Here is an 18,763-nt window from a genome sequence, read left to right as displayed (position 1 = left end):
GGTTTCCCTAGGCCAGGGCGAGTTCCGTAGGCAAGGTCCCTCCGTAAGGCAGGCCCTGTAGCACCCCACCTCACCTCTGTAGAGTGCCAACTACACCTAGTCATGCCCCTGTGTCATCTATGTGTGCAGATGTCGTCCATAGCCTTATAGGCCATTTCCCAGGAATTGAACAGTGGAGCCCAAGAGCGCGGCGTAGTGCAGGGGGCTTTGGGTCTGTCGTGTCCGCCAACGGTAGCGGTAATGCATGCACTCAACATGTCTTTCTTCTGTCGTTCCCCCCATTTTTGTGGTCTCCCTGTTCTTGTGTGCATTAGCATCACCAGGTGGAGGAGCAGTGGCACCAGAGCAGGAGGGTGCTGCATCCCACATGGCCATGGAGGGCCACACTACGGACTCGGAGTTCACCAGTGGGACGGAGGGCGAGGGGAGCTCCACGGCGGGGACAGGAGCTGAGACCAGTGACACAGACTCGTCCTCTGATGGGAGCTCCCTTGTGGTGGCGGCAACATCTGTTCCCCCCATCTACAGGTCCAGCCGCCATCCCCCCTTCCAGCACCGCCCTCCCAGCAGCCCCTCAGCCTTCGCCCCGTGCCCGCTCACCCGGGAGGGTGGGCATCACCTTCGCCCCAGGCACCTCGGGCCCTGCCCCAGTCACCCCTGCTGCCCTCAGTGAGGAGGCCATTGACCTCCTCGGGTCCCTCACTGTTGGGCAGTCTACCATTTTGAATGCCATCCAGGGTGTAGAAAGGCAGTTGCAACAAACAAATGCATTCCTGGAGGGCATTCATTCTGGTCAGGCGGCCCTTCAGCGAGCTTTTCAGACTCTGGCCTCAGCACTGATGGCAGCCATTGTCCCTGTGTCTAGCCTCCCCCTCCAACTTCCTCCACCCCGACCCAATCCCCTGTACCTCAGCCTATCCCAAGCACACCTACAGACCAGCATGCACACACGTCAACACACAAGGGAAGCTCATGCAAACATAAGCACCACATCCCACAGGCACTCACGCAAGCATCACACACATGCAGACACACCAACATCCACTGCCTCCACTGTGTTCCCCTCCTCCTTGTCTCCCTCCTCCCTCCCTGTCTCGTCTACACTCACACCTGCATGCACTACCTCTACAGCCACTATGTCCCTCTCCAGCACACCCACCACCACATCCCGCTCACGTGCAGTCACCACCCCCACTACCATTCACACGTCCCCTGTGTCCTGTCCAAGTGTGTCTGTGACGCCCCCTCCGAAGATACACAAACGCAGGCACACACCCACCCAACAGCCATCCACCTCACAACAGCCTCCAGCGCATGCACCTTCACCCAAAGTCAGCAAACGAACACCTCCTACAACCACAACCTCTCCCTCCACTCCCAAACCCCCTCCAGCTACCCGTCCCAGTGTGTCAAAAAAACTTTTCCTGTCCAACCACAACCTCTTTCCCACACCTCCCCCACCCCGTCCGTCTCATAGATCCCGAACTAGCACCTCAGCCACAACATCTCCGGGACCAGTGGTGCCTGTAGTCACCGGAATCTGGAGTGCACCGGCCACCGGGGCAGCCAGTGCGGCACGGAGCCATAGCACAGACAGTCCCCCACCTGTGAAGCATCAGAAGTTGGCCAGTGCCCAGAGGGAGAGGGGGAAGACTCCAGCCACCAAAGCCGCTCCCAGGGGTCCCGGTGGGAGTGTGGAGTCAGCTGTGACACCTTCCAAGGTGAGGAAGGACCACAAGAAACACGGCAAGTCTAGGAAGAGCAGCACGGCGGAGAAGACCGCCATCATCCCCACTGCCCTGGAGGCCACCGCCAGCACAAGCTCAGCTGCCCAGGAGGCCACCGCCAGTACAAGCCCAACTGCCCAGGAGGCCACCGCCAGCACAAGCCCAGCTGCCCAGGAGGCCACCGCCAGCACAAGCCCAGCTGCCCAGGAGGCCACCGCCAGCACAAGCCCAGCTGCCCAGGAGGCCACCGCCAGCACAAGCCCAGCTGCCCAGAAGGCCACCGCCAGCACAAGCCCAGCTGCCCAGAAGGCCACCGCCAGCACAAGCCCAGCTGCCCAGGAGGCCACCGCCAGCACAAGCCCCGCTGGGCCATGAAGGACCGCCAGCACAAGCCCCGCTGGGCCATGAATGACTGCCAGCCCAAGCCCCGCTGGGCCATGAAGGACCGCCAGCACAAGCCCCGCTGGGCCATGAAGGACTGCCAGCAAAAGCCCCGCTGGGCCATGAAGGACCGCCAGCAAAGGCCCCGCTGGGCCATAAAGGACCGCCAGCACAAGCCCCGCTGGGCCATGAAAGACCGCCAGCACAAGCCCCGCTGGGCCATGAAAGACCGCCAGCACAAGCCCCGCTGGGCCATGAAGGACCGCCAGCACAAGCCCCGCTGGGCCATGAAGGACCGCCAGCACAAGCCCCGCTGGGCCATGAAGGACCGCCAGCACAAGCCCCGCTGAGCCATGAAGGACCGCCAGCACAAGCCCCACTGGGCCATGAAGAACCGCCAGCACAAGCCCCGCTGGGCCATGAAGGACCGCCAGCAGCTGAGTCCCTGCAATGGAGACCGCCGTCTCAAGCACCGCTGAACAGGGCACCGCTACCTCAAGCACCGCTGAACAGGGCACCGCCGCCTCAAGCACCGCTGAACAGGGCACCGCCGCCTCAAGCACCGCTGAACAGGGCACCGCCGCCTCAAGCACCGCTGAACAGGGCACCGCCGCCTCAAGCACCGCTGAACAGGGCACCGCCGCCTCAAGCACCGCTGGCCCATGAGCGCCAAGGGCACTGACGCTACTGAGTCCGTCACGGGCAGAATGAAGCACTCTGGGCACCATACCCCCTCCAGAACCAGTGGAGAGATCCATCCACTACCTCTGTCCTTAGCAGGATGAAGCACTCTGGGCACCATGCCCCCTCCAGAACCAGTGGAGAGATCCATCCACTACCTCTGTCCTTAGCAGGATGAAGCACTCTGGGCACAAGGCCCCCTCCAGAACCAGTGGAGACTGTTATCCACTTGAGAGACTGTGGCTTTGCAATCCCCAGGATGGAACAGTGGGCAAGCCACCCACTGTAGAGACTTGAGAGACTGTGGCTTTGCACTCCCCAGGATGGAACAGTGGGCAAGCCACGAGAGACTGTGGCTTTGCACTCCCCAGGATGGAACAGTGGGCAAGCCACCCACTGTAGAGACTTGAGAGACTGTGGCTTTGCACTCCCCAGGATGGAACAGTGGGCATGTGGCCCCCTTGTGGATTTGGTGTCGTGCACTCAACCGGCTGAGGTGCCTCCCCCTGAGGTGCCTGTTTAGTTGCTGTCTGATGCCCCTGCAGTGTTCTCTCCATTATGGTCGGGGATCTTGTGTGGGCCTCGCCCATACCGTGTGGGCCCAGTGTTCCACAGACTTAATTGGAGCACTACCTGGACTACTATGCTTGGTATATATTTTGTAAATGGTGTATATATATATATATATATATATATTTTTGCATACTTGATTTTAATATATTACAATGGTAACACTTATTTTCTATTGTCTTTGCATTCTTCCGGGGGCTTGGGGGTGTAACTGTGATGTATTAATATGCATTAGTGTGTGTGTTGTAGTGGGTGGGGGTGGGGGTGTTGCGTGTTGCATGTGTATGTCCCTGTTTTTTCCCTCCCCCCTCCCCTGTGTCGTAGGTGCAGTACTCACCGTGGTCTTCGCCGCCAGCGTTCGTGCTCCTGGTAGAGGATCAGGAAGACTATCGCAGGTAGAATTTGGAGTTCCGGGTCCATGGTGTCCTCGTTCCTTGTGGGGTGTGTAGAGGTGAGCGTTTTCCCTTCAGAATTCCTGTTTCCGCCGTGTTTTTATCCGCAGTGAATCCGCCCCGGAAAAAAGATGGCGGATTGGCCTGTTGTGATACTGTGGGCGGTACATTGTCTCCCGCCTGTCTGTTGGCGGTCACCGCCATGCTGTTTGTTTGTACCACCGTGGCGGTCGGAGTGTTAAAGTGGCTGTCTTTGTTGGCGGTTTCCGCCACGGTCGTAATTGCAAATTTTTTACCGCCGGCCTGTTGGCGGTCTTACCGCTGCTTTAACACCGTCCGCCAGGGTTGTAATGACCACCTTAGTCCCCTGTCCTGAAGTTAGAAAAAAAAATACAAGGGGGCAGGGTAGGGATATCCTGATCCCCAGTCCCTATGGGGGGGACCCAGAGGGTCCTGCTACCCACAGGGCCAAAAAAATGTAAAACTAAAATCAGCCAAAAATGCTGCAATCCTGCAAGACTATCCCAGGATTGAAAAAAAAAAAAAAAGAAAATCACAGCTGGGCCACATTTTTTATGTTTATGCCCTGGGGAGCCCACACTAGGGCTGTATTTAAAAGGGGAAGGGGCTGCGTGGCCCCCCTCCTGAGTCATTAAAGGCCCGAGGAGTCCATCCCGAGGGCTGATTACTTTTATGTGGGAGGGACCATGCAGCCCCTCTCCACGAGCCACTAATGGCCCTGAGAACACCACCTCTGGTGCCGGCTCAGTAGCTATGTCCCAGGGAACCCACCCCCAGGACACAGCAGTTTCCCTGCCCACAGTGGCACGGGCAGGGAAATCTGCATTTACTCTTGTTTTGCAGGAGCATTGTTGGATTTTACACCAAGCAGGATCAAACACCAATTCCGCTTCCAGTGGGCAGGAGCTTCAAAAATGTTCCCACCCGCTGGGAGCAGACGTTTGATCTGTTTTCCTGCCTGCACTGATGCGTTTCCTAAAGCCAGGAAATTACAGCCCAAGCAGAGGCATGGACATCATAAGCGCCAACAAATGCTTAATTGCTTGCGGCATATCCCTTCCAATGTACCAAACATTTTAAACGCTTGCTCAACCATCTGGAATCCCAGACCTCTTGAACAGTAAATTTCTGCTGTTCTTTAATCATCACAGGAGCAGGTGGACAAATGGATATTATGGATCCATACATCTTCCATGAGCTTGGCAGGCAAAGACGAAAGGCAACCAAATTAATTTGCTTAATGATTTGAAATACACCATTAAAACATGGTTGCAATTTGACTGGCAAAACATGGGTGGTGGAAAGTGAGAGGACAACCAAACCTTATCACAAGAAGCAAAACAGATAGCAGGCCTTCTGAGTTTATCAGTGGCTTTTTTCATTTCAATTTAGCTTGCTTGAGGGTAGTTTACATTATCTTTCTTTCATAATGAAGAGTTTCTAAAGAAATGTTTACAATTTGTATTCATGCTTGTAACAGCTACAGTAACCAAATTCACAGTGCGACTTATATCATGACATGTAATAAAGCATGGACCGTCATGATACATACACCCAGTAAGGCTCTTATTCATCTACAGGGTCGCCTGCCTCAGCAGTATCCCCCTCAACGCCTCCCATCAGTTCCTTGATCTTCGTTGCACAGTCTACCAGTTTGTCAGACAGGTACTTGCCTGTGCATACCATTTTCGTTTTTAATTCCTCAGCTATGGCCCATTCCAAAATATATCTTTCATAGGCTTTTGTCTCTGGTGTCTGTGTCCCAAGCCATCAAATAAGCTAGCTATTTGCCTCTTCGACCGGCACCAGTCCTAATAAGGCATATTGTATTGTATCCTCATCCCTTTAGGTGGCGACATGACACCAAGCAAACAGTGTCTGATAGACTTATCAATGGACAATCAAGTTACTTTAGCAGCAACAGTCTGCCATTATCCTTGCAATCATGCACAGTCCACGTGAGATACATTAAATCTGCTTGGTCCTGTCCGCATTTGGGACAGCTGAAAGTTTTAGTTGGGATAATCCTGACTGGTTTTAAGGGAGTATTATAGCTTTGGTGTAGGAAGTTGAAATGTGCAAGTTGAAACCTAGCATTGCTAGCTATTGTTTTGACATGTTCACAACCATGCTTCCACTCCGTCTCTGTCAGTGGTGGTATATCATCCCTATCTCATTTTCTGCGGGTTGGTAATTCCAGTTTGCACCTCTCAGACTTCAGTGCCCTATATTACCTAGATACTCCATGTGCTGCTGAACCTGACTCCAAAAGGATCATTAATGTCACAGAAATTGGGTGATTGGGGGAAAACCCGTCCATGTTTCCCTCACTGTTCTGGACAGCCAACTATGGGAATTGTCCCCCCCAAAACTGGCCCTGCGCCGCTGCAAATGTCAAGAGCTGGTCTCTCAGGAACAGGTCATCTAATGCCATACAACCGCCTGTCCGCCAAGGCACCATACGCCTGCCTTCCGGTATGGCTGTAGCCATTGCAGCTCCAACGTTCTAGGAAAGGGCACACATCACAACACCCCATATCGCCACCCTGCATCTTATCACATAAGGGAGTTCTAGGAGCACTAGTCTCCCAGTCATCAGCACTGTGTTCTGTTGCCTTATTAACCATTTAGCAGTCATTACTCCCAGCCAGTTGTTGGGTTACACCATCCCACAGCATGCTGGTAATGTGCTGCAAAGTAGTATAATTGTGGGTCAGAGAGGCCCAGCCCTCTCACCTCCCTATCCAACTTTAGGGCTTGAGGGGCTACTCTGCTACATTTAGCAGCCTATACCAGCGATATCAGCATAGTGTTGAGCTCTGTAAAAGTGTCTTTTGGGAACTCGCAGAGCATGTTTTGAAGATTGTAGATGCTGTGTGGCAGCAAAACCATCTCTGCCAGTGCAACCTGTCCAATCAGCAACAGGGTGAGTGCATTCCTTGAGTGTTCTGTGTGAGCCACTCACCTGAATCCCAGGCATTCCGATGGGGCAATAACAGTTCCCCAATCCCAGTGTGGACTAACATGACCGCGATGAAGAGTACATTGCCCTCTTGCAAGTCCTCAAGGGTAAGGGGATTTTGGGAAGAGAAAATACCAGCTTCTGCTTCGCCAGCTGCAGAATCGGACTGTTTAACCCTGGACTCCAGGTCATGTAGGGCATCAGGACTTCTGATTTCTCAAAATAACGGGTTCTTGGGTTTTTTAGGATTCTGGGCTGCAAAAGAATTACTTCATTAATACATTGAACTTGCATAAACTATTGTACATTGAATAATGTCAGTTATTGTTGACACATTGTGCATACATTTCTAGAAGGCTAAACAAGCCTCTTCCTCTCTTTACAATACTTTCAGAGTCTCTGAAGCAATGTCCAAACTCAAAAACAATCAACTTAACCAAAGGGCTTCTTTGTTTTCTGGTGTAATCTCTTGCCAATAATAGTCCTGATAAACTTGCTCTATTTCCAAACTCCTAATTCTCAGGGAAGCGCTTGCCACAAAGAATACGTCTTTCCTTAATGTCTGTTTAGTGGTATCTTGGATTCCTACCCAAATGGTAAATCATCCTGGTTCTTATTGTCATAAATTATTTAAAAGACAGAGCTCTGCTTTGTTTCATTTAAGCGATTGATCTTTCTTTACCTTGAAATTAAGTTACTTGCTTTAACATTTCAGAAGAACCCAAACTGGGTTTTGTCACCTTTCTTATTTTCTCTCTTATACAGGAAATACTGGATAGTCAGCAGAAGACGGAAGAGGAGAGCCAGGACCCTGCAGGAAGCCGACCGGAGAGAGCAAGGATATCCGGAACTCGACTGGAGGCTGTCTGGAGGACGAGAAATGCTGGAACTCGACTAGAAGCTGGTCGGAGAACAAGGAACACTGGAACTCGACTGGAGGCAGGCTGGAGAACAAGGAACTTGACTTGCACTGGAACTCGACTGGAGGTAGGCTGGAGGACAACAACTGGAAACAGGTGAGCAGAGCAATGGGTACGAAGCCAAGCAAGGCCTCAGACTCACAAGCAACCTTAAATAATAAAATGTTCACATGTGCCTTTTGGCAGTTGACTACTTGTTAAGGAAATAAGCAATTATCCTCATGATTGTGGCACATGTTCAATACAGATCACATTGTGTACAACACGTTTTGGCAGTTACAGTTGGAGCACGTGGAAAGGCAGTTGGTTGCTTGTTAAGCAAATGAGAAATGATCCTCCTGATTGTGGCACACGTTCAATACAGATCACATTGTGAAGAGCACATTTTGCCAGTTACAGCTGGAGCAGGTAGGATACAATGTGCATAATCAACAAGTGTTGGTTATAATAAATGAGACATTTAACAAGCATTGGTTATTGCAAACTTGATATTCAAGGATGTAATGAACATTCCAAAATAAATCTGAATGTTGCAAGCAACAGCATCTTACTGTAATCAAGCTCCTGGATGTGCTAGTGTACTCACAACAATGAGGCTATGGAATGTTTCATGCCCATTCGTATCCTACCCATGTTGCTCACATATTGTATCTTCTTTTCATGTGAGACAATCACCCCCAAGTATATGAACTGATCCATTTCCTGTCTTATGCCTATGCTTGGTAAAACAGCTATACAGAGTTTTGCTAATCATCTTAAGGGGAAGGTGAGCAAATAATGTGCAATCCTGCAGCATCACCGAACTGCTCCAGTTCATTCATCAGCAGGGGCATCGAGGTGTATGGATCTCCTAAATTAATCGGTAAATCATCTGCGTATATCGAGACAATGTGCTTTGCACGTCCAATTTCTAGTGCCTATTTAGACACTATTGTTCCCAGCTTAATCGACAGTGGTTCCAGTGCCAACGCAAACAGCAAAAGCAACAGGGGGCATCCCTGCAGAGTCCCTCTATCTACACTGCAGGCCTCAGACACCGTGCCTCCTAATTGCACTTAAGCTGTTGGTGACATGTAAAGCGGTCGCACCCAATCTGTAACGTGGTTCGAAGCCCATGCTTCGCAGCACTTCAGACATATAATCCCATCCCACAGTGTCAAAGGCTTTTTCGCTATGTAGGTCAACTAGGACCCCATTAATGCCCATGTCTGCTGTAGAGCGGAGTGTGCTTATGAGCCTGTATATGTTATAAGCAGTGCTCTTTTCAGCGATAAAGCCACTCTGGTCCTCATGTACCACTGTGACAACTATTTTCTGGAGTCTGTCAGCCAGGATCTTGGCCTACACTTTAGAATTTGTGTATACTATGGAGAGGGGTCTGTATGATCCCATTTGAGTATGGTCCATATGAGGTTTAAGGACCATCACTATAACCACTTCCCTCATTGTGGGGTGGAGTTACCCACTTTGTCATCTTCTGGGTACACCTCCACCAGTTTGTCAGTGACCAGCTGTGCAAAGGTTTTGTAGAATTCAGAAGTTAGACCATGAAGTCCCAGTGGCTTGTTGTGTGGCATTTCTGTGAATCCCTGCGATAGCTCCTTCTCCAGGCTCTCCCGATGTTCTGCGGAGAAGCAGAGAAGTCCCCTGTGGGTTCTTGTGTGTGTTTGCGAGATAATGACTTTGGGCTTCCATATTGCCTGCATGCATTTTGACCTGTGTGTTGTCTAGTGTCATAAAGGAGAGTATCTGTGTACATGGTGCCTCTCAGCATAAAAGTCACGCTAGTAGCTTACCAGATTTGTCCCCTTCTCTATGCAGTCTTTGCCTATACTCTTGAAGCATGAACCTGTCTAGCTCATCCCAAGTGGTTCGAAGATCTTTACATGCTGACAGCAGGTTTAGTCTTTCTATGAGGTCCATTAGTTTCCTGCTTTGTAATGCCATCACTGTCTCCTCATGTCACACTTAATCTTTCCGTAGCTGTTGCTGTATTCCTACTGTCTTTTCAATGCACTCGTCCCTGACTACACATTTAACTGCTTCCCAATCGTAGCCCTGGAGTAAGTCGTGCCCTAGTTCTTATCAAAGTATGTTTTCAATATCTCTTCCATTTCTTCCCAGAACACAGCATTCTGCAGTCAGTCTCGCCATAACCCCATGTTGGTACCCAGGGTCTATTCGGCACTCCTAAGTAGTGTCTTATCACAGGAAAGTGGTCAGATAAGATTCTTTAGTGGTACTGTGCTGTCCCTATTCTGTGCGCTATGCTGTCAGTAATCAGGATGCAGTCTAGTCTGTCACGTGTGGGAGAGAATACTCCCTCCCATCTGGGTAGAGCTACCTCCATATTTCAACACAGGCCAGTCTGTCCATAACCTCCCTTAAGCTTTGTGTCATGTTAGGTTTGGCATGTAGCTGAGAAGGGCGCCGGTCCTTCTCTCCATCCAACACACAAAGTCCGCTGCCCATATTGTTGGTATTGTTATGTATGGCTTAAGCAGCTCCATAAGTCTCCAGTAAAATTGTCTGTCATCCACATTTTGAACATAGACATTAGCTAAACAAATCTCTTGTCCGTCCAGCAGTCCGTCTACTAATGTATACCATCCCTGTATGTTTGCCTCCAAACCAACTGGTGTTGGACGGGGAACCCAGGGTCAATCTAAATTGACTCTTCTCAGGTAGAAGACAAATAGGTAGAGGAGTACATCTGTCACCTCCATTTCCTATTAAGCTTATCCGCGTCCACATTTATTAAGTGTGTTCCTGTAGAAAAGCCACTTTAATTGGCTACCTCTTGAGGTATAAGAGCACGTTATTTCGCTTAATATGGTCATTGCGGACTCGCACGTGCCAGGTGGCCACTCTCAAAAACTTCTGTTGTGGAAACTAGCTATTTAGCTTCCACACTGTTAGTATGAGCCCTTTGATCAGGTACATTATAGGATACGAGGTCACCGACCCCTCCATCTTTTTAATCAGTATCATAAACGTGCTTGCCACATTGTGCAATGTTCGGATCAGTTGCTTCCAGTATATCACTGTTGTTGTGTGTCACGTTAGCATCGCTATGCCCTACCAACCTAAACCGAATCCCCCCACCTCCAGGCGTACACCTGTACATCTGTTAAGGGGCTTGCTCACTTCATTCAACCCTGAACTTTGTTACTTCACATGTACAGTAAACTATAACGAAACATAACCAAGAACTACATCTTCCAAGACAAAACAAAAAACTCTACTACTATATATGCAGGTAGAAGGGGGTTCTAATCCTCCGTGGGCCACCCACCCTCCTGCTGTAGAGTAAACGGGAGGGGGGTATGCACCCCCACTCCAAGCTAGTCACGCCCCATGTTGCTAGCTTATCTAAAATGGAGGAATTCACTATCTCACAATGGGGCAGTAGGCAACTATGTAATCAGGTGTCAAAAGTAAGTCTCGGTCATCAGCACCATTAGGGTTACAAACAGAACAAGTAATTCTTAGTTATTTCAGTAACGTCGCTCTTTTTGTCCCCTCAGGGGACCCAGAAGCCACCACGGGGTATTATCCAACCGCCATGATAGTCTCTGTGATCGTTATATCAGCTGTCTGGCTCTTGCCCCCTTTCCCAACCACCTCACCCCACCTGCAGTCAGCAACAGTGCTACATCACTTGGAGCAGGCGTCTCAGTCACAAGGGTACCTTCTCTACCACTGTAATCCGTGCCCCTTGGGTGGATGCTGGTGGGTCTCCCATCTCTGCGTGTTGGCTCTACCTGTCCATCTCCACTGTTGTCTTCGCTCTGTGGCACTAGGGGTATTCAACTCTCGACTGGTACCATCTCCCAACTCCAGTCACTCCCACGCTTCCTCCAGCCATGTGAAAAAGTGAGAATGTGCATTATGAATCACTTTGGCTGGAAACAGCAGCATATACTGCACCCCTATCGCTCCAACTTCTTGCTTAACAGAGTGAAATCATCATAAACCATCTGTGTGCACAAAAGAGTTCTTTTGGACCGGATTTATATTTTTAGGGGCTAGCGCAAAGCGCTCCCTCCCTCCCTCTTCTAATCTCTCTTTTAGGGGGATTTTAAACACGACCATGTTACGTCAGTCACTTTCATTGGTTCGTGGGCTTGCCTTTTAAAATCCGCTTGTTTTCATACTTCATGCTTTTTCTGGTGTTTAGCCCTCATCAAGAGCACCGGTGAACTACTGGAAACATAGAGGCTCCATGTTTTCCATATGATTTCTGGACTACTTTTTCTCTTTATTGCGCAGCGCAATCGCGCTCGTATTTTTTTATTTAACGTGGCAAGAAAAGTCCAGTTAGGAGTTTACAACGCTAATAGCTCTAACTTGACGTAATGCGAGACCAGTTGCATTGCAAATTATTGTTTTACAAGTGGAATCTCCGGCCAACTGGTAAAAATTCTAGCAGACCAGTCCATCCCCCTACTAGAAAGCAGAAACTGTAAATCTCTTCATCTTCCAGCCTCATTGAGCTCTGGGGACAATGGCACTGGGGAGAACGAGTGAAGCCACTGATAAATGCAGCTCAATGCTGTTAAAGGTGCTGCTGCAGGAATAACCTAACTATTAAGTAAATAAATTGTCATGGGACAGTGGCCTGAACTGTTATCCTTCGTTCCTTCTGGCTCACCCCTTACATCTGCAACACTTTATAAATTGCCCGCTCATTCTGTTTTCATCCGGCACGGGGTCTGATTTTTTTTTAAACTCAGTTAAGATTTCTATTCAGCGTGCTTTTGGATAGATTGGGGTTATAACTATGTACATTTGTGTCACACAATATCATTTTCACATTTTAACTTTCCCTTTTGTAACAAGCATGTGGAAGTCGATTTTATTGTCAGGGAGCCCATTTTGTATGCTTCTTGTTTTGTAATATTCAACAGTGACAAAGGCCTGTAAAACGTGTGCAAGGGTCGGATGACCTAAGATAAACCAATGTACTCCGCTGATCAGCTTGTAACTCAAGGCTTGCTCAAAAGATACATCACGTGATAGGCCTTGCTTTGCTCTCCCAACAACAGACAGATAGCTTAGGCCGAAGGCCTGCATTTGTTTGGCAGGGAACTGTGATGAAATCAACTTGTTGACACATTTGGAAAGTACCAGCCATTGCCATGTTGAAAAAAACCCTGTCACCATCTTGTATCACACATATAGCACGAGTTGTTGTTCTAGTGTGATTGACCAGATGCTTATTGCTTGTGTAATTCTTGCATCTTCTGATCAATATCACATCATGTATTTGTCCATAATAATGAAGAAATCACCTTTTCTGTTTCATGATTGGATAAGCATTTGTAAGCATCTTTGAAGTTTTCAGACATAAAAAAAACTGGTTAGAGTTTATTACTGCATTATTGAACATTATATAAAAACCTACTATAGGAATAACCTTTACCAAAATTGCACATTCTACACCTCATGAGGTCAGTGCACCTATTGAAGGCATCTGGGAGCCCTGGATATTCAGTAGGGGCCCAGGCACAATAACATGTATTGTTATACTTAAGTCCTTGAGCTAACAAGCATTGGCAAAACCAATAGGCCTCAGCTATGCGAGTTCTGTTGACTTTATCAATGTTTTTTTAGCCATGTTGTACAACACTGCTGCTGCTATGCTTTATTTCTATTACTTTCAGACACACTGCTATACAACATCGCTTAAGCACATTCACAAAGCCAATACCTTTCGCATAGGTGAAACCTATTGGCTTTGCCAATACTTGTTTCTATTGCTGCTAATATCTCAGTGCCATTAATGCTGGAGGCCTGTGGAGAGCAGTGTGTGTTCCTCTCTGTAGGTGGCTGCATATCTCTGGTAGCATCAATGTATCTAGCCATCTTGGATTGTTGAGAGGCTCACAGGACCCTATCCCGTCCTATCATGGGGGTATGTATGAATATAGTTCCTGATCAAGTCGTTGCCTTAATGTCCCTCTGAGGGGCGCTTCTCTTCCCCTCTCTCCTCGTCGCTGTTTCAGAGGGCTTATCCCTCCCTGCTGATTCCTTGGGGCGCGGCTAGCCTTCACTGCCCAGCATAGGTCAGCCCGTCTCGCTGCGCATCTGGTATTGGGCACGTCTCAGAGTTTTCATGCAAACGCCGCCCCTGAAAGGGGCATATCGGGCCGGCGGCATAACGGCTGCCTTGGACCCAGAAGGGACCGGTCAAACCGGTTTGTGCGGCTATGTCACGCCCACACAAGTGTGACGCCCTCTCGCCCCCCCCAAAACACAAAGTGGGGGAGAAGGTGCAAAAAGTGGGAAGACCAATGGGGGGGGGGGTTTGAATCATTCAAACCCACCAATGGGGAAACAGGGAGATACCTAGAAGGGGCCAGGGGGAGGCATTTAAAGAAGCGCGACGTCCCTTGGAGGGACAAACAGACGATCCAGGACAGCGTGCCAGCCCGAACAAAGAAAAAACACGTCCCACCCTGACAACAGAGCATTCAGTCGCGATGCCAGACAGACAGAAGGGGCAAGCGGAATTAAAGGAGGTTTTTACCAAAATGAACGGTAAGCACACCTAGTAAGGCGGTGCTCAGATGGAAGGCCACACACCTGGGTATGCCTTACAGCAGGGTGAAAAGAGGCCAGCTAAGGGGAGTAAGCGGAACACGACACTCGCAGCCCAGACCCGCCAGGACGGATGGCAGGGCACAGACACATGCCCGGTAGCGAGTTTGGCCTAATCCAAAAATTAGAAGCTACCCCCTCTGAGAAATATGATAAAACGAACACTATGGACTGAGCCCCCTCCGAAACGAAATGTGTGATTGCCTACAGGCAAAATGGTTCAAAGAGACATAATAAACAGAAGCCAGGACTCAAAGGCCGATCAGTCACTGCAATTTCTGATATTCTATTTTGAATTTATTTTAAATTGATTGTTCTTGATTTATGAAACCACCAACTAAGTTTGATGATTGTATTAACATAATTGTGATTTAATTAGCAGTGACATTAAGGCCTCGCCACATCAACTGAATTTAAATACTTATGGGCAATTGCACATGTGTCTATGCCAATAAAAGCGGCCAAGTTATAGCCACTAATGAATGTGCACAGTGCTTGGTTGTTTTTGAACGCCACTGGCAGGGCAAAATTGGGAAATATTAAGTACTGGAGTGAAACAAGTGCGGGATTTATGACCCCTGGCTCCAGTATTATGTGGTTGTCAGGCTCCAGGAATCCGAGGCGTCGTTCACCTCCCTCACTCACCGTCGCTTCTTGAAGTTGCAGGGCCCAAGGCAGGCTCGATCGCCTTCCGTCGTGCTGCTCTTCTGTAGGATAAGTGTGCGCATCTCAGCTCTCCTCCTCACTGCGTAGACAGGTCTGCATGCTTCTTACCCGGAGCTATCAATCTTGGCAACTTAGATTCAGCGAGCCACTGCTGCTCCTTCCGCCGTGCTGCAGGCCCAACAGCTAAATCACTACCCCATCAGGGCCACCTCTCTTTGCCTACACCTGCAGGGTGCTATGGCAACAGACGAGTCCTCAGTGGGTGCCTGCTTTGGTTTTTGCCGCCACCTTGCGTTGGGTGTCTTATGGCCTCATGACGCCAGCCTCCGCGGTTCAACAGGCCACAGCTCGCCAGGAACAGATCGGCTATTTCTGAGGCAAATATTAGCTTAGGGAGTAGCAATCCACAGCTTGCTTCAGTCTCTTAAGCATCCCCATCGCGGACATGTCATTTGTGTGCTGTAAATCACAGCATGCTGGAGGATTTTGCTGATATTGCTCGGAGCTGGCTCCTAGTGTGTATGCTGGCCATTTTGCAAAGCCACACCCATTGAGGCTCTAAAAAAATCCGAAATGGATGAAATCATAGTACAGAGACATGGAGTTTCAGGTTAAAGCTGAGGATGAAAACCTTGAAGGCAGAAAAAAATGGAAATACCTTGGCTGCTAAATAAGTTGCAATATTATAAGCAAACTCTGCTAGAGGTAAAAAAAAAAAATAGAAAAAAAAAGGACCAGTTGTTTTTTGTGCCATTACAGTAGTAGTAAGATACTGTCCTAGCACCTAGTTCACTATTGCCTTCTGTCCATTCATCTGAGGATGACATTGTGAAGACAGAGCTGGTTTAATTCCTAAAGGTAAACATACTACTCTCTAAAATATAGACAGATATTGGCCTCCTCTGTCAGAAATAATGTTTTTGGTAGACCACAAATACAAGCATTTGCCATAAATCTTGGAGCAATAACTGGAGTACATGGGCTTCCTTGAAAACAAAGAAATGGAAAACTCAGAAATGAGCCATAGTCAATAAGATGCTGAGAGTTACCATAATCACTTGATAGCCCTGGATTGGGGAAGATCCCAAATAAATTCCGTTTTGATTGTATACCAAGGTTCAGGAGCCCCTTAAATCAGTTGTAAATAGTAGAAAGGCTCGTTATGGTTAGCCTTACTAGCACTTGCAAGGACATATATCTGGCCATCTTCAACAAATGAACAGTAGGCTTAGGTTCATACTTGGATGCACTAAAAACCTTGCACTGGATCGTGGTGGTGAAAAGAGAGACTTTCAAATCTATCTGCCTTATCTTTGAAGCAGTCCCTGTCTCCTTAGCACGTAAATTTCATAATTACACACCATTGCTCCGGTTATGGTCATCCGAGGCTACACTGCATGTTCAACCTAAGGTAAAACGTATATGCTCAGAGGACGAAGCCTTCTCACGAGCAGCAAAGCTCTGTAATGAACTGCCTGCTACTTTGTGAATCATTCCAGCTCCTGTTTAGAAAGGCATTGAAAAGCATCTCTTTTCTTGTTTCTGTTATGGTTATAGTTCTTCCTCCCTTACTGGTCATGCTGATCTGCTCTGTACAGCACCGAGACACCCCCAGGGGTAATCACTATTCTCTATAAATTGTTTCACATATAGTAACAGTTTGTGGATTGTCACTTGAAATATATGTATCCCGCTAAGGATGGGATAAATCTGGGCTGCCTTTAAAACGTGTGATTGGCGAGGGCATTTTGGGCAGACCCCTCACAATGGCCACCTTTTCCCAAGCAGGCCTCAGGCTGTGTTTCTTATGAATCCATGGTACTTTCTAAACGTGTATACCCTGAATTGTTTGATCTGTGTAGCACAAATATTTTTCCAATTCCACTCAGCTCCACTCCGCTTTATATCTGATCGGGTACTGCTATGTAGATGTGTGCCATACTGGGGACTCCCAAACTCCGCTTTCTGGAGATCTGGTGGCGAGTCACCCTGCTATTCTAGGTTTCTTCCCTTCTCACAAAAAAGACTACACCAACTTCTGACATTTTTGTAGGATGCCGTGGGGATGCTGTAGCATGAGAGTTTGCCTTGCATCTAATATTTTCAGTAGGGCGGCCATTTTAATTGCTGCCAGTTTACCCATCCATGCCAAACCTCCCATATGTCAAGATTGATTTTTTTTCCCAATGTATTTTTTTAATTCTTTATTTATGCTTTCACTAAATCAGGTAGAACAGTTAACAAAGACTATGACCATTACATTGCAAAGTCATAATATCAGCTATTATTACAATACCTTCCAGTCACCCTCTTGTGCATTAATGCATCATCTGTATATGTTCCTCCCCCCTCAAAATAAACATCCTTCATATTCTATTATTTCCTTAGCCCCTGGATATATATGCCTGAGAGTCCCCCTGTGTGACAGAGCTGTTGAAGAATCCCTCACCCTAAGAGTCTCGTATACAGGGCAGTGCTCACCCAGCAGCCTCAGGCCCCAATCCACCCTCTTCCCCCTGTGTCTCTGCCTTCTCTACGGCATACAGCAAACTCCCCAGGTCTCTAGGTCTTCGTGGACCTTATCACCCGTACGAGAAAGACGAAGGTGCGCTTCCTCAGCCAAAGCCATTCAATCATATCTTATACCCAGCTGGCCACTGAAGGACTCCGTGTGCCTAACCACACCGTAGCCACCCGCCTTTTTAGCCAATAGCCGTGCCAACTGCAGTAATTTATAGTGCATTTTGCCCCGTTTGGGGCGGCACAAGATACCCGGTAGACACTGCTCGAGGTCGGGGTCCAATGTCAACCCTGTTATCTTTTGCAACCGTGCCACCACCTCTAGCCAACAAATATGTACCTCCCCATACTGCTGTGCCATATTTAACAATGCAATAGGTCTCGCATTTCCTAGAGTTACAGCTATTGAAGTTGTAAATGACAATGTTTTTTTACCCATGTGTTTTGGTTTGGAATCGAGTGGATGTAAATAGTGTGGAATTATGTGGGTTATGTTGTGTTATGCTATGGTATGTTATGTTATGCTATGTTGTCTTATGTTTTTATTCTATTATAGGCTATGTTGTCTTATATTGTGTTATTTTGTATTCTGCTATGCTATGTTGTGTTCTGCTATGCTATGTTGTGTTATGTTGCGTTCTCCTAGGCTATGTTGTCTTATTTTGTGTTATTCTATGTTGTGCTATGCTTTATTGTGGTATGTAATGCTATGTTGTTTATGTAAAGTGCTATGCTATGTTGTTTTATGCTGTGTTATGTTATGTTGTTATATTGTGTTATGTTGTGATATGCTAGGTTGTGTTATGCTATGCTGTGTTACGTTATGCTATACTATATTATGCTGTGTTGTGTTATGGTATGCTATGGTGTTTTATGTTATGTTGTGTTATGTTAGGCTATGTTGTGCTATGTTATATGCTATGTTATATTGTGTTATGTTATGCCATGCTTTGTTGTGTTATGCTATGTTGTGTTATGCGATGCAATGGTGTGTTATATTGTGTTATGCTATGTTGTGTTATGCTGTGCTGTTATGCTGTGCTGTGTTATGTTATGGTATGCTATGTTGTGTTATAGCAAGCTATGTAGTATTATTCTATGTTGTGTTAGGCTATTTTATGCTGTGTTATGTTGTGTAACAATGTGTTATGCTATACTACGTTGTGTTATATTGCGATATATTATGCTATGTTGTGTTACGTTATGCTATGTTGTGTTATGCTATGGTGTGTAACAATGTGTTATGTTGTGCTACGTTGTGCTATGTTAGATTATATTTTTTAAGTTGTGTTAGGTTATGCAATTCTATGTTGTGTTATG

Source organism: Pleurodeles waltl, chromosome 10, assembly GCF_031143425.1.
Source record: "Pleurodeles waltl isolate 20211129_DDA chromosome 10, aPleWal1.hap1.20221129, whole genome shotgun sequence".
Classification (NCBI taxonomy): domain Eukaryota; kingdom Metazoa; phylum Chordata; class Amphibia; order Caudata; family Salamandridae; genus Pleurodeles; species Pleurodeles waltl.
Note: the sequence above shows the minus strand (reverse complement) of the source record.